General features: G+C 37.9%; 1 pseudogene; it reads right to left on the reverse strand.

Annotated features, from left to right (window-relative positions):
- Nucleotides 1-1,060: 1,060 nt before the first annotated feature.
- LOC108450583 (ribosome biogenesis protein BRX1 homolog 1-like) lies at nucleotides 1,061-16,442 on the reverse strand (annotated as a pseudogene).
- Between the last annotated feature and the right edge of the window lie 294 nt (nucleotides 16,443-16,736).

A 16,736-nucleotide genomic window follows, 5' to 3' on the forward strand; every position in this document is an offset into this window, starting at 1 on the left:
TTAGTGTTTAAATTATACATTATTTCGTGGTTGATTACTCCTTTATTAGCTATTTTGAGTTGCTAACTTGGTATTTTTCATTCCTTTTTGATTCAAGACATTGAATTGCAGAAATTGAGCTTAAGTCGACGAAATTGAGCAATTTCAGATTTTTTTGATACATGGCCGAATTACTGGGCATGACTTGGAGCATGATGTCGCTGACGTGGTGTCCAGTCAGCAATTTCTAAAAGACATTTGGCATGGAGAAAGAGACTTAACCGCCCATTTAAATTCAAATTAGGATTAAGATTTATATTTATTTGTTTATTTAGGATTTTTACTCTTAATTTTGAATGCTACATTTTAAGATTTTTGAGGACTATAAATACCCCATTGGGGTAAGCCTCAAGGGGGGGGACGGATCCATGAGCATTCTTCACTTTGCATTTATTAACCTCTTTGTTTCTTTCTAGTTTTAATAAATTTCTCTTTTAGATTTAGTATTTACTTTATTTTCTTAAAATGCTAAGTATGGTCTCTACCATGCTTAGCTAAGTTTTCCATAGCCAAAGGCTAAAGCGATGACTCGGTTTTAAGTCATGAGAATCGAAAAGCACTTCATACCCTCGAGGATTACATTTTCAGTTTTTGGGAATCAAGGATTGGTAATTGACCATCCTTTTATAATCAAATCGGTTTGATTTCAAAAAGTGCACTTTGGAATAAAATTCGGTTTCGATTAACAGTTGGAAGGAAGGATCGGCCTGTGGCACTTCAACTTCCTGTGAACACGCTTAGCGGCGGTCCGCTAAGGGAAACTGAAATCGGGTTAGATTCTTATTTGAGACAGCGAAATTGACTCGGGTTTTCAGATTTTCAAAGCATTGAATTAATAAGCGATTGACGCTATTAGCTCATAAAAATTAAGATCTAAAATTGATTTTAGATTCTCGATTCACTTGAGAGAAAAACAAGTTATAGGGTTGGGCCCTATAAATTTACATGTAAGCATGTGCTAGAGGTAAAATCCCATTCGAGGATCGATTTAAATCGAGGCAAGGTCTTTAGCCAAGGTGACTTTTATCTCTTGATTTCAATTTCAATCTTTTTAATTTACTTGTTTAATTTCAATCATTTACTTCACTTCAAACAAACCCCTCTTCTACTCCTCCCTTTACTCATCACGCCTAAGCAAAGTTAAAAGCAAGAAAATCATCAAACTCCTAGTCCCTGTGGAATTGACCCTTACTCTCCCTATTCTACTTATTCCAATCATTTTATCGAGATTAAGGCTATTTATTTTTGACATCATAACGACAGCATGTCAATTAGATAGCTCATGCATTTTCCTCCTTGTCTTAGTTTAACTTTCTTAGCATACTTCCCGACCTTCTGCTTTTTCTCCAATGCTCAGATCTGCAAATGTTGGGAATGGAAAAAACATAAGTGGCAATTATTGTAAAAGATTTTTGAGAGTTTTTTTGAGAGTAATCAAGGAGAAGAGTTATTGTAAAGGCTAGTTTTTGGAGAGGCTAGTTTTTTTGGAGATTAATCAAATATCAAAGCAAAAGAGGTTTCTTGGTCTATTCTCGTTTTAAGTTCTTTGTTTGCTTATTGTTTTCCTTTCGGTTTTATTTTGTTTCTTTTATCTGAAAGTAAAAATAAAAGGAGGAAGCTTTCCATTTTACCAAAAAGTTTTTTTGAGGTCCATTTGCAGTGTGTGCAGTGTACCATTGTGTTATGGCGTGGCGGTCCATGGCCACGGTGGCCGACCTTGTGGTAGAAATCACCCTCTCTCCTCTCTCTTTTTTTGTTATTATTATATCTTTTAATATTATATTATATATATATTCTTTTAATATATTAGGTATATTCTAAATTCTATATTACGTATATATATATATTATACTATTTTATGTATATATCTTTAATACTATATTATTTATATATTTTTTTCTACATGTTATCTTATGTATATATTTTAATTATATTATGTATGTATTTTTACACTATATTATGTACATTTTTTTATATCTATTTCATACATATGTATATATTATATATATATTAACATTACTAGTTATATTTTCACTATTTTATGTATATACTTCAAACACTATATATAGTATATTTCTAACACTATTACTATTTATAAATATATATATTTTACGTACATACTCTTAATATCTTTATTATGTATATATTCGTTGTTTTTATTTCACATTGGATACTATTATTACGTTTAATATATCGCATGCATTGTTATTGTTTTAATATTGTTGTCATATTTATTATTTGTTTCAATGTATTTCCAACTCGTTTATTTTTGTCTCCGCCTATTTTATATCATTACATTGTTCATTACTTTAAAGATTTTTATTCATGTTTTACTAATTTCAATAAATAAGGCAATGTTTAGCATTTTGGAACATCGAAGAATTGTGCCCTAACTTACGGGTTTCGGTTCTCTTGTTGGTTCTAAATAGCTAAATATCCTTTTGAGTTTTGAAATGCACGGATTTCAATTTAAATTAAAAGACAACCTTGTGCTCGAAATTCATGGTATTGCGTCCTAACTTACGGGATGTGATACTCGATATCTCGAGATAAGGAAATCTTTAAACAAATCGATTTAAGCTAATTCAAGAATTTTAAAATCGGTATTAATAGAAAAGATCGTATTTCAAGTCTCTTCCGATTTTTAATTTTCGACATTAAGACACAAACTAATCAATTCATTACCAATTTTTTAGGCGTGTCGAGGTGCTAATCCTTTCTGCGCATGTAATCGACTCCGAACTCATTCTCTCAAGTTTAAGTAGACCAAAGGCCTGTTTTAGTAAACTAAAATTGATTTATTAAAACAAAGGTGATCCGATCACACCTGATAAAAGATTGGTGGCGACTCCCGTTTTAATTTTCACTTTCAAACAAAGTCGATCCCACTCAGACTAGCCTTTAGCTTAATTATCGAATTATGGCTATGATGTTGATGAAGTAATCTTTCCAATTCAGCCACCCGAGCTCGTAACTTCTCCTTTTCATTTTGGGTTTTTAACAAACTCTTCTTCAGAATGTCCTCTCGTACTCGGGCATCTTGAAATCTTTTCTCCCAATGGTCGGCTCTAGTCTTTTCCTCTTTAATCTCTTGACGCCATTGCTCCTACGTTTTACCTAATCCGGCAATTTTTATTGTTATACGAAGCTTCTTGTAATCGGTTTTCAGACTATCTAAATCTTCCTCGGCCTTATTCTTTCCTTTCCTTAACTTCTCGGCCTTTAGCTTGTGGATATCAACGTCTAACCCCAACTTCATTTTATCTTCTTCTAGCTGCTCTATCTTCTTTCCCAACTCCGAGTTTCTTTTCTCAAAATCTTGCTTAATGATCTCTAACTCGGATGGGATGACCCGTAAATGCTCCTCTATCGGTTGTGTGTTCCCTTGATTCTGCCTAGGGATATTGTCGTTGACTCTCCAACCCCACCACCATTCATACTCGGAGGTCGTCATCGGGCCTGTAGTGAATCCTTTCATTCTTCGAGTTTGGTTCCATGCATCTGATATCTCGCGAACCCTCTTTTTATAATTGTTAACTTTATAGGAGAACTCACATTGTGCCAACTCTTGTGTCACCGGTATAAACTGCCTTGATCGATACTGCCTTAACACCATCAGTGGAGCGTATCCAATGGCTCCCCATATTCCAGCCAGTGAGACCCAGTCAAAATCACCGCACCTATATAAGATTTCGTCAGGAATCAACCACGGAGCCCTCCATTCAACGTCTTCGGTCTGTAAATTTTGTAGAATAGTTATCCACCTCTCTTCGGAGATGTCGTCCCACCTCGATGTGGCCACTAATTCTCTTAATAGGGAATAATCCTTATAGAATACCCGATAAGAGACCTTCTCCACCTCAGTGATGCATGAGGCCTAAGTCGAGCAAGAAATTCCACCCGTGCAAGAAACTAAAAAGCCTGTGGATGAGGAGGAAGCACAGGAGTTCTTGAAATTTATCAAACACAGTGAATACAATGTGGTGGAACAATTGAATAAGCAACCAGCAACGAATCTCGGTTTTATCTCTCTTGCTAAATTGAAGCCACACCAAAGCAGCTTTCTTTGAAGGTGTTGAATCAACTTACGTGGCAAACAATAAATCCGTGGAGAAAGGGGCGGATGGTGAACAACTTGAATGCGGATAATTTCATTTCTTTTAGTGATGACGAAATACCACCCAATGGTAGAGGCTCTGTGAAAGCACTACATGTTACGACGCGTTGCAAGGGCTACATAATACCGAATGTGCTTATCGATAATGGCTCGGCACTCAATGTCATGCCTTTGGCCACGCTTTCCAGAATTCCGATAGATCTGTCCTATTTAAGGCCCTGTCATTCCACGGTAAAGGCATTCGATGGGACAAGGCGTGAAGTTATGGGAAAGATTGATATCCCTTTAAAAGTGGGCCCTTACATTTACAATGTCGAGTTCCAAGTCATGGACATCACACCCTCGTATAACTGCCTTTTGGGAAGGCCCTCGATCCATTCTGCTGGAGCAGTTCCATCCTCTCTCCATCAAAAAGTAAAGTTCATCATAGATGGTTGTTTGGTCACTGTCGAGGGGAGGAAGAAGTTTTGGAGGAATGTGGTGACGGGTCTTTGGTTGTTCGTGGCGTATACGGGGTAGGAAGGAGGTGGTGCTTGGTAGTAAGGTGTTTGAGGGGGATAATAGAAATTTGAAGGTGGATAACTTTGAGGTCGGGGTTGGTTTGGATATGGATTAGGGGCATAACGGCTTTCCATTCCCACCATGTAGGCTTCTGGTTCTTTCTTTTTCAAGGGCACTGTCCTTTTTGAACCTTCTGAACCTTCCATTCTACCGCTCTTGACGGCGTTCTCTATAAGCTCACCGGATATTACAATATCCGCGAAGTCCTTCGTGACGCTTCCCACTAGTTTGTAATAAAACGTCTTTAAGGTGTTGATAAAAAGGACAGTTATCTCCATTTTCGTTAGTGGGAGTTCCACTTGGGCTGAGACGTCCCTCCATCTCTGCGTATACTGTCTAAAAGTTTCTGACGATTTTTTCTCCATCATTTGTAAAGTCATCCGATCAGGCACCATATCTGATACATGTTTGTGCTGCTCACAGAATGCCGACGCCAAGTCTTTCCAAGATCGGATCCTTTCCTTACTGAGCTAGTTGTACCACCGAAGAGCCGATCCTATTAGACTATCTTGAAAACAATGTATAAGTAGCTTATCTTCGTTCACGTAACCGATCATTTTTCGGCAAAACATGACAAGATGGGCTTTTAGACATCTTGTCCCATCGTACTTTTCGAAATCAAGCACCTTGAACTTCGGAGGCAGGATTAGGTCAGGTACCAAACCGGAGTTCTTTAGCACCTAATCTGAGAAGGCTTGATTGCCTTATATTGCCTTGAGTCTTTCTTCCAAACCCCTATACTTCTCTTGAGCCTCGTGATCATCTATTTTCAACTTGGCTATTTCGACTAGATCATCTAAATCTGGGACTACAGGATTGGCAGGGGTTGCTCCGGAATTTGACATAAATGTTCCTTGCCCTAGATGTGCAAAGAGAGGGAGAGAGTGGGTGATTTTCGGCCACCGTCGGTGCCACCATACACGGCAGCCGGACCTCAAAAAAGAACTTTTTCGTTAAAAATGGGAAAGCTTCCTCCTTTTATTTTTACTTTCGTATAAAAGAAACAAAATAAAACTGAAAGGAAAACAATAAGCAAACAAAGAACTTAAAACGAGAATAGACCAAGAAACCTCTTTTGTTTTGATATTTGATTAATCTCCAAAAAAACTAGCCTTTACAATAACTCTTCTCCTTGATTACTCTCAAAAATCCTTTACAATAACTTTCTCCCCCAAAACTTCTTCCTCCCCTCGACAGTGACCAAACAACCATCTATGATGAACTTTACTTTTTGATGGAGAGAGATGGGCTGCTCCGTGAGAATGGATTTAGGGCCTTCGGAAAGCGATTATCTGAGGTGTGATGTCCATGACTTGGAACTCGACATTGTAAATGTAAGGGCCCACTTCTAAAGGGATATCAATCTTTCCCATAACTTCACACATTGTCCCATCGAATGCCCTTACCGTGGAATGACAGAGCCTTAAATAGGACAGATCTATCGAAATTCTGGAAAGCGTGGTCAAAGGCATGACATTAAGTGCCAAGCCATTATCGATAAGCACATTCGGTATTATGTAGCCCTTGCAACGCGTCGTAACATATAGTGCTTTCACGGAGCCTCTACCATTAGATGGTATTTCGTCATCACTAAAAGAAATGAAATTATCCGCATTCAAGTTGTTCACCCATCTGTCCAGCTTCTCCACGGATATATTGTTTGCCACGTAAGCTTGATTCAACACCTTGAATAAAGCGTTAGGTGCGACTCGAATTTAGCGAAGATAAAAGCAAGATTCGTCTTGGTTGCTTATTCAATTGTTCCACCACATTGTATTCACTGTGTTTGATAAATTTCAAGAACTCTATGCTTCCTCCTCAACCACGAGCTTTTAGTTTCTTGCGGGTGAAATTTCTTTCTCGACTTAGGCCTCATGCATCCTTTGCTTTCCCTTTTGCTTCGATCCTTTGTTCTTCTTCCTTTGGTTTGACCTCTTTCAAATAACATCTTCCACTCGGGTAAAATGCCTACCTCTCCGGTTGTGGATTTGAGCTTTTCATCTTAGGTGTGACGATATTGATGTCATATTTCCATGGTCCATGAGTGCGACTTTGTCGTCTTTGTGAGAAAGGAGGCGGTACTTGATTATCTTTTTGGTTTCACCGGCTCTTTCGTCGCGTCGTAATAAATTACTAATGGTCGATCCGTGCTATAAGAGAGACCTGATGAATGGTTGTCAGAGGTGCATACTTCTCTTTCGTTGGTCTCTTCCCTCTTGTTAAGGACCTTAATCTCCTTATTATCCATCCGGTCTTGAAGCAATCTTTTAAATTCCTCACACGACTGAATGTCGTGTCCTACAATTCCATGGAAATTGCAAAAACTTTGACCTTCTTCTCCGAGAATTCTATCGGGGTGACAAAGCAATCCTTTCTTAACCAGTACCTCCCAGATTTTTATGTAGAGACGTCCTTATTTTCGAAACACATCTTCTGACTTTCCATTCGTCCTCTTTCCCCACTGTGCTCACATTCCCTTCAGCATTGTTAGGGAACGGGTTCCCAGTTACGTTACTGGCACTATCGAATCGTAGGATACCCGCGTCAATGAGTTCTTGAACTCTCCTCTTAAAAGCTAGGCAATTCTCCGTGGAATGCCCCTGGTTCCCCGCGTGGTATGCACAACTAGCGTTTGGATCGTACCATTTTGGGTATGGAGGTTTAAGGGGTGCCATGTAATGGGGAGAAATCAACTGTTTCTCCAAAAGTTTTGGGTATAATTTCCCATACGACACAGGGATAGGAGTAAATTGCGGTCTCTCAGGATTAGGCCTTTCTGGTCTTGGTTCGTTTAAAGTGGCTTTGAGCAATCTGCAGTGTTTTGTGGGAATGTGGTGGTTGGTCTTTGGTTGTTAAATGGCGTATCTGGGATAGGAAAGAGGTGGTGCTTGGTAGTAAGGGGTTTGAGGGGATAATAAAAATTTGGAGGTGGATAACTTGAGGTCGAGGTTGGTTTGGATATGGATTAGGGCATAACGACTTTCCATTCCCACCATGTGGGCTTACAGTTCTTTCTTCTTCATGGGCCTTTGTTCTTTTGAACCTTCCATTCTACCGCTCTTTCTGGCGTTCTCTATAAGCTCACCGGATATTACAATATCGTGAAGTCCTTTAATGGCGCTTCCCACTAGTTTATCATAAAGCAGCGTCTTTAAGGTGTTGATAAAAAAGCGATTATCTCGTTTTAGTTAGTGGGGGTTTCACTTGGTGAGAGCGTCCCTCCATCTCTGCATATCTTGTCTAAAAGTTTTTGACTTTTCTCCATCATTTGTAAAGTCATCGATCGGACACCATATCGATACATGCTTGTCTTGCTCACGAATCTGGCCTAAGTCTTTCCAAGATCGGATCCTTTCCTTCTTGGTTGGTTGTACCATAGAAGCCCGATCCTACTAGACTATCTTGAAAACAATGTACAAGTAGCTTATCTTCGTTCACATAACGGGTCATTTTTAATAAAACATTACAAGATAGGCTTTTGGACATCTTGTCCCATCGTGCTTTCTGAAATCGGGCACCTTGAACTTGGAGGCGGATTAGGTCGGTACCAAAGCGAGTTCTTTAGCACCTAATCAGAGAAGGCTTGATTGCCTTGAGTCTTTCTTCAAACTCTATACTTCTCTTGAGCCTCGTGATCATCTATTTTCAATTTGGCTATTTCGACTGGATCATCTAAATCTAAAACTACAGGATTGGCAAGGGTTGCTCCGGGATTTGACATAAATGTTCCTTGCCCTAGATAAGCAAATGGCATAGGTCGTCGTTCCAAGCTTGTGGATTCCCCTTGAGTATACCCTCTTTGTGCTACGTGGGCATGTGGTGGAGTTAATCCTGGGGGATAGAGTGGATCTTGGTCATGATTAATTCTTGATTGAGGTTTCATACTGTCAGGGTTCTGCATAGGTCCTTTTCCTTTGACCAAAATTGATATTATCTCCATCATTCTAGCCATTTGATCCTTTTGTTCAAGTGATTCCTCTCGAGATCTTACTATCAAATCTCTCGTTTCTTGCTGTGACTTAGCTAGTTGTTCTTGTAATTCATACGGACTCTTTCTATCCTTCGATTTTTCATTGAACTTCGGCCTCCATTGCTCTAGCTTGTCGTAGCGTTTTATCTGAATGGCGTGGTTCTAGATTTGAAGTGTTGCAAGCTGCGAATTATATGATTCTAACCTTAGGGAATGATTATGGGATATGTATATGCAATGAATGGATGCAAAAGAAGCGTTGATTTCAATTCAATTTCATTAGAAGAACTTCACTAGAAGAAAAATTTCTTTACATAGAGCGGATGATTACATATCGACTTACCCTAATGCCCAAAGTCTTAACTTTCCTAAAAGCCAAGCTAAGCTTGACCTCGATGCGATTCGACTCGTACTTTAAGCTCAATATATCGGCCTAAGCGCCAAGGTTTGCAAGTGATCGACTATCTCCGAACTGAGCTATAGCTTAGCCCATGACATAGTCTCTATCTCTAATCTGGTTTTGAGAGTGGTGAAGGCATTCTCTGTAATAGTCGTTTTGTCTCAAAGTTCCTCGAATTTTGCTATCTCGCGGTCTTGATCTCGAGTTCTTCTATTTTCCCTTTCAACTCTTGATCCTGCTCGGACTAGCCTTTAGCTTAATTATTGAATTATGGCTATGATGTTCTTTGAAGTAATCTTTCAATTGACCTTTTAGCCGACCATTGAGAGAAAAGATTTCAAGATGCTAGAACGAGAGGACACTCTGAAGAAGAGTTTGTTAGAAACCCAAAATGAAAAGGAGAGATTCTGAGCTCGGTGGTTGAATTGGAAAGATTACTTGATAACATCATAGCCATAATTCGATAATTAAGCTAAAGGCTAGTCGAGCGGGATCGAAGAGTTGAAAGGAAAATAGAAGAACTTCGAGATCGCCTGCGAAATAGCAAAATTTGAGTGGAACTTCTTGAGACAAACAACGACCATTCTGAGAGAACAACTTCACCACTCTCAAAACTAGATTAGAGATAGAGACTATGTCATGGTGAAGCTATAGCTCGAGTTAGGAGATAGTTGATCACTTGCAAGCCTTGGCGATTCGGTGATATATTGAGCTTAAAGTCGAGTCAAAATCGAATCGAGGTCAAGTTTAGCTTGGCTTCTTAGGAAAGTTAAGACTTTGGGCATTAGGGCGAAGTCGTATATGTAATCATCCGTTCTATGTAAAGAAATTTTTCTTCTAGTGAAGTTCTTCTAATGAAATTGAATTGGAATCAACGCCTCTTTTTGCATCCATTCATTGCATATACATATCCCATAATCATTCGCTAAGGTTAGAATCATATAATTCGCAGTTGCAACACTTCAAATCTGGAACCACGCCATTCGTATAAAACGCGTCGACAAGCTAGAGCAATGGAGGCTAAGTTCAATGAAAGAATCGAAAGGATGGAAAGAGTCCAAAAGGAATTACAAGAACAACTGGCTAAGTCACAATAAGAAACGAGAGATTTGATAGTAATATCTCGAGAGGAATCACTTGAACAAAAGGATCAAATGGCTAGAATGATGGAGATGATATCAGTTTTGGTCAAAGGAAAAAGACCTATGCAGAACCCCGATAGTATGAAACCTCAATCAAGAATTAATCATGACCAGGATCCACTCTATCCCCCAAGATTCACTCCACCGCATGCCCACGTAGCACAAAGAGGGTATACTCAAGGGGAATCCACAGGCTTGGAACGACGACTTATGCCATTTGCTCATCTAGGGCAAGGAACATTTATGTCAAATCCCGGAGCAATCTCTGCCAATCCTGTAGTTCTAAATTTAGATGATCTAGTCGAAATAGCCAAATTGAAAATAGATGATCACGAGGCTCAAGAGAAGTATAGGAGTTTGGAAGAAAGACTCAAGGCAATAAAAGGCACTGAAGCCTTCTCGGTACTAGGTGCTAAAGAACTCGATTTGGTACGACCTAATCCTCGCCTCCAAGTTCAAGGTGCTCGATTTGAAAATACGATTGGACAAGATGTCCAAAAACCCATATTGTCATGTTTTGCCGAAAAATGACCGGTTACGTGAACGAAGATAAGCTACTTGTACATTATTTTCAAGATAGTCTAGTAGGATCGGCTCTTCGGTGGTACAACCACCTCGATGAGAAAGGATCCGATCTTGGAAAGACTTGGCGTCGGCATTCGTGAAGCGGTACAAGCATGTATCGATATGGTGCTGATCGGATGACTTTACAAATGATGGAGAAAATCCGTCAAAATTTTTAGACGATGATTGCGGAGATGGAGGGCGTCTCACCAAGTGGAACCCCACTAACGAAACGAGATAACCGTCCTTTTATCAACACCTTAAAGACGTCGTTTTATGAGAAACTAGTGGGAAGCGCCACGAAGGACTTCACGGATATTGTAATATCCGGTGAGCTTATAGAGAACGCCGTAAAGAACGGTAGAATGGAAGGTTCAAAAAGGACAGTGCCCATGAAGAAGAAAGAACCAGAAGTCCACATGGTGGGAATGGAAAGCCGTTATGCCCTAATCCATATCCAAACCAACCCCGACCTCGAAGTTATCCACCTCCAAATTTCTATTATCCCCTCAAACCCCTTATCGCCAAGCACCACCTCCTTCCTACCCGTATCGCCACGAATAACCAAAGACCCGTCACCACATTCCCACAAAACACGGTGCCGTTCAAAGCCAAATGAAAGCGAACCAAGACCGAAGGCCTAATCCAGAGACCGCAATTTACTCCTATCCCTGTGTCATATGGGGAATTATACCCAAAACTTTTGGAGAAACAGCTGATTTCTCCCCATTACATGGCACCCCTTAAACCTCCATACCCAAAATGGTACAATCCAAACGCTAGTTGTGCATACCACGCGAGGAACCAGGGGCATTCCACGGAGAATTGCCTAGCTTTTAAGAGGAGAGTTCAAGAACTCATTGACGCGGGTATCCTACGATTCGATAGTGCCAGTAACGCAACTGGGAACTCGTTCCCTAACAATGCTGAAGGGAATGTGAGCACAGTGGGGAAAGAGGACGAATGGAAAGTCAGAAGATGTGTTTCGAAAATAAGGACACCTCTACATAAAAATCTAAGAGGTACTGGTTAAGAAAGGATTGCTTTGTCACCCCGATAGAATTCTCGAAGAAGAAGGTCAAAGTTTTTGCAATTTCCATGGAATTGTAGGACACGACATTCAGTCGTGTGAGGAATTTAAAAGATTGCTTCAAGATCGGATGGATAATAAGGAGATTAAGGTCCTTAACAAGAGGGAAGAGACCAACGAAAGAGAAGTATGCACCTCTGACAACCATTCATCAGGTCTCTCTTATAGCACGGATCGACCATTAGTAATTTATTACGACGCGACGAAATAGCCGGTGAAACCAAAAAAGATAATCGAAGTACCGTCTCCTTTCTCGTACAAAGACGACAAAGCCGTACCATGGACCATAGAAATATGACATCAATATCGTCACACCGGAAGATGAAAATCTCAAATCCACAACTAGAGATGTTGGAGAGGTAGGTCATTTTACCCAAGTGAAAGATGTTATTTGAAAGAGGTCAAACCAGTGAAGAAGAATAGTGACTGGAAGCAAAAAGGGAAAGCAGTGATGCATGAGGCCTAAGTCGAGAAAGAAATTTCACCCGTGCAAGAAACTAAAAAGCCTGTGGTTGAGGAGGAAGCACAGGAGTTCTTGAAATTTATCAAACACAGTGAATACAATGTGGTGGAACAATTGAATAAGCAACCAGCACGAATCTCGATTTTATCTCTGCTGTTAAATTCGGAGCCGCACTGAGCGCTTTCTTTGAAGGTGTTGAATCAAGCTTACGTGGCAAACAATATATCCGTGGAGAAGTCGGACGGATGGGTGAACAACTTGAATGCGGATAATTTCATTTCTTTTAGTGATGACGAAATACCACCTAATGGTAGAGGCTCCGTGAAAGCACTATATGTTACGACGCGTTGCAAGGGCTACATAATACCGAATGTGCTTATCGATAATGGCTCGGCACTTAATGTCATGCCTTTGACCACGCTTTCCAGAATTCCGATAGATCTGTCCTATTTAAGGCCCTGTCATTCCACGGTAAGGGCATTCGATGGGACAATGTGTGAAGTTATGGGAAAGATTGATATCCCTTTAGAAGTGGGCCCTTACATTTACAATGTCGAGTTCCAAGTCATGGACATCACCCCATCGTATAACTGCCTTCTGGGAAGGCCCTGAATCCATTCTGCTGGAGCAGTTCCATCCTCTCTCCATCAAAAAGTAAAGTTAATTATAGATGGTTGTTTGGTCACTGTCGAGGGGAGGAAGAAGTTTTGGGGGAGAAAGTTATTGTAAAGGATTTTTTAGAGTAATCAAGGAGAAAAGTTATTGTAAAGGCTAGTTTTTGGAGAAGCTAGTTTTTTTGGAGATTAATCAAATATCAAAACAAAAAAGGTTTCTTGGTCTATTCTCGTTTTAAGTTCTTTGTTTGCTTATTGTTTTCCTTTCAGTTTTATTTTGTTTCTTTTATACGAAAGTAAAAATAAGAGGAAGCTTTCCCATTTTTAACGAAAAGTTTTTTTTGAGGTCCAATTGCAGTGTCAGCAGTGTGCAAGCAGTGGTAGAAAATCACCTACTCTTTCCCTCTCTTTTTTTTTGTTATTATTATATCTTTTAATATTATATTATATATATTCTTTTAATATATTAGGTATATTCTAAATTCTATATTACGTATATATATATTATACTATTTTATGTATATATCTTTAATACTATATTATTTATATATTTTTTTTCTACATGTTATCTTATGTATATATTTTAATTATATCATGTATGTATTTTTACACTATATTATGTACATTTTTTTTATATCTATTTCATACATATGTATAGATTATATATATCTTAACATTACTAGTTATATTTTCACTATTTTATGTATATACTTCAAACACTATATATAGTATATTTCTAACACTATTACTATTTATAAATATATATATATATATATTTTACGTACATACTCTTAATATCTTTTAATATCTTTATTATGTATATATTCGTTGTTTTTATTTCACATTGGATACTATTATTACGTTTAAAATATCGCATGCATTGTTATTGTTTTAATATTGTTGTCATATTTATTATTTGTTTCAATGTATTTCCAACTCGTTTATTTTTGTCTCCGCCTATTTTATATCATTACATTGTTCATTACTTTAAAGATTTTTATTTATGTTTTACTAATTTCAATAAATAAGGCAATGTTTAGCATTTTAGAACATCGAAGAATTGTACCCTAACTTACGGGATTCGGTTCTCTTGTTGGTTCTAAATAGCTAAATATACTTTTGAGTTTTGAAATGCACGGATTTCCAATTTAAATTAAAAGACGACCTTGTGCTCGGAATTCATGGTATTGTGTCCTAACTTACGGGATGTGATACTCGATATCTCGAGATAAGGAAATCTTTAAACAAATCGATTTAAGCTAATTCAAAATTTTAAAATCGGTATTAATAGAAAAGATCGTATTTCAAGTCCTTCCGATTTTTAATTTTCGACATTAAGACACTAACTAATCAATTCGGTACCAATTTTTTGGGCGTGTCGAGGGTGCTAATCCTTCCTCGCAAGTAACCGACTCCCGAACTCATTCTCTCAAGTTTCGTAGACCAAAGGCCCTGTTTTAGTAAACTAAAATTGATTTATTAAAACAAAGGTGATCCGATCACACCTGATAAAAGATTGGTGGCGACTCCCGTTTTAATTTTCACTTTCAAACAAAGTCGATCCCCGTTTTCAAAAGAATGGTTTCGACAGCAATAATGAGTAAATCCGTAAAATTATCATTACCCATACATTATTTGCACCATAAAAATTATGATTAATGTAAAATCCTCTAACCTGGTTAGGCGATACGTAGAAAGGATTCTCATATAGTGTTGGACCCCTGAAGCTGCCAGCGAATATCTTGATCGGATTCAAACAAAATCTCGGACCAACCTGCACGGCCCCAGTACGGAGTATTAAACTACAATTACAACATAATCATATCAACAGAAACCAATGCATACCTCAATTAAGGTCATTTTATCGAGTCCCCCTCGAGCTATTTTGTCAGATTCATTATGAGGAACAGATATCTACATTAGGAAACAACAGTATTAAAAGTGATATGAAAAGTTAATTAATGCATGAACTACACAAAGTATACTACATCACGAACCTGGTAATTGCGGAACCATATGTGGTCATCGACAATAGAGAAAACAAAGATGTGATCATGATACGGTTTAGATTTCCGGTGCTCCTTCAGAGTTCCAAATATCTAACACAAAAACAATAGAAAAGAAAGTGTCATGGAGTATTCTCGTTTTCACTACTCAGTACAGTCAACTGTTCTATCGAACAATCTTCACATTGTTCCGCTAGTCAGGAAGTAAAAGCATTAATAAAGGACAGACTTGAAAAGAGTAATGGTCCACCTTAATCGTAAAAAATTGTCTATCATTCATATCAAGTATTAACAGAGAGAATTTGCATCTATAGTAATAAAAAACATCAATATACCTGTATGATCATCTCCTTCAAAAGCTTCCAATGAGCATCTTTTTCGAAATTACTCGAGAAAGTCAAAAAAGGACCAGTGAGCTTCAATTCTTCCATAGTATGCACTGAAAAAAAACAGAACAAACTTCTTTCAAAACACAAGAAATACAAGAACTAAAGAAAATGTAAACAACATCAAAAGAACATAATTATGTAATATGATCAAAGTCATGATAGAGCATTTTTTTTAAGAAATCAAATCAGAAAATCATTACCAGCATTAACCAAAAATTTCACAGATTGACCACTAGGAGATTTTGCCATCCACATATAAAGATCTTGATGTTTCCTACACTGGAATAAGCACCATTTAAAATGAGTTATTATAAACAATTTAATTGCATCAAAATTGAAAAATGTGAAAGAAACCCAAAGCTTAGATATATACATCAAAAAACAAACAAGAAGAACAATCCCTTCACTCAATAAGTTCATTCAAGGTAGCTCCTTTGCTACTCCTTGATTCAACCTTGTTATCTTTCTTGCAATGAGGCAAAACTGAAACCAAATTCAACATCAAATGCCTATACCTACAAAAACCCACTCAACCCAAGTCAGAAACAAAATCAACCAAACATTTAAGGCAAAGAATTATTATTTTTAAACTAACCTGTAATTAATACGGCGTGAACATGTTACCATAACTTTCGCTTTGTTTCTAAAAAATTGGGAAGAATCCGTGTTAGACTGAGTTTGTTGCTTAGCTTCGTCCTTGACTTTCCAACCCAAAAGGGTCCTTGTTGGTCTCTCTGGAGCTCCTTCATCTTTCTTTGTTGGTTCTGCTGTCTGGGTTTCGCTGTGTTTTCGTTTCTTCCCCATTATGAGGGAATTTGATGAAGCTACTTTTGGGTTGTTGGCTGCTGAAAAAAGGGGAAGATTTAGGGTCAGATAAACCCTATTCAAACCCTAATTGCTTTTCCTAAATGGGCTAGTCTAGGACTTGAGGACGTCCATGATTGAATGAATATCCATGTCCAAATTGTAAAGGATTGAAGTTCATGTAGACCGAAAGCAAAGTGCTGTTTTGGTGGGTTTGGTGTTTGAGTTTTAAATTTTGGGATAAAAGTATCATCCACGCTAAGAGTCATTGCATTGCCTGCCCTAGTGAAAAAAAAAAATTAGTTTTTATATTTTATCATTGTTAAAAATGGTTTATATACCTCAATATCAAATACACATGGCACACCATATGCTATTATCTGGATATTTTGTGTTAATTTTTAACTGTATAAATAGATGAAATTTTTAACAGAAAAGATTAAATTACTCTTAATATAATGTAGAGGAACTAATTTGCTAAATTTTTTAAGTATAAGCAGCAAAATACAATCTGACACTTTTTTTTTTGTACTTTTACCAATTTTTTGGTGATTCTGGTTTGGAATTATTTTGAATT

The sequence above is a fragment of the Gossypium arboreum genome, chromosome 5 (assembly GCF_025698485.1).
Source record: "Gossypium arboreum isolate Shixiya-1 chromosome 5, ASM2569848v2, whole genome shotgun sequence".
In the NCBI taxonomy this organism is placed as follows: Eukaryota; Viridiplantae; Streptophyta; class Magnoliopsida; order Malvales; family Malvaceae; genus Gossypium; species Gossypium arboreum.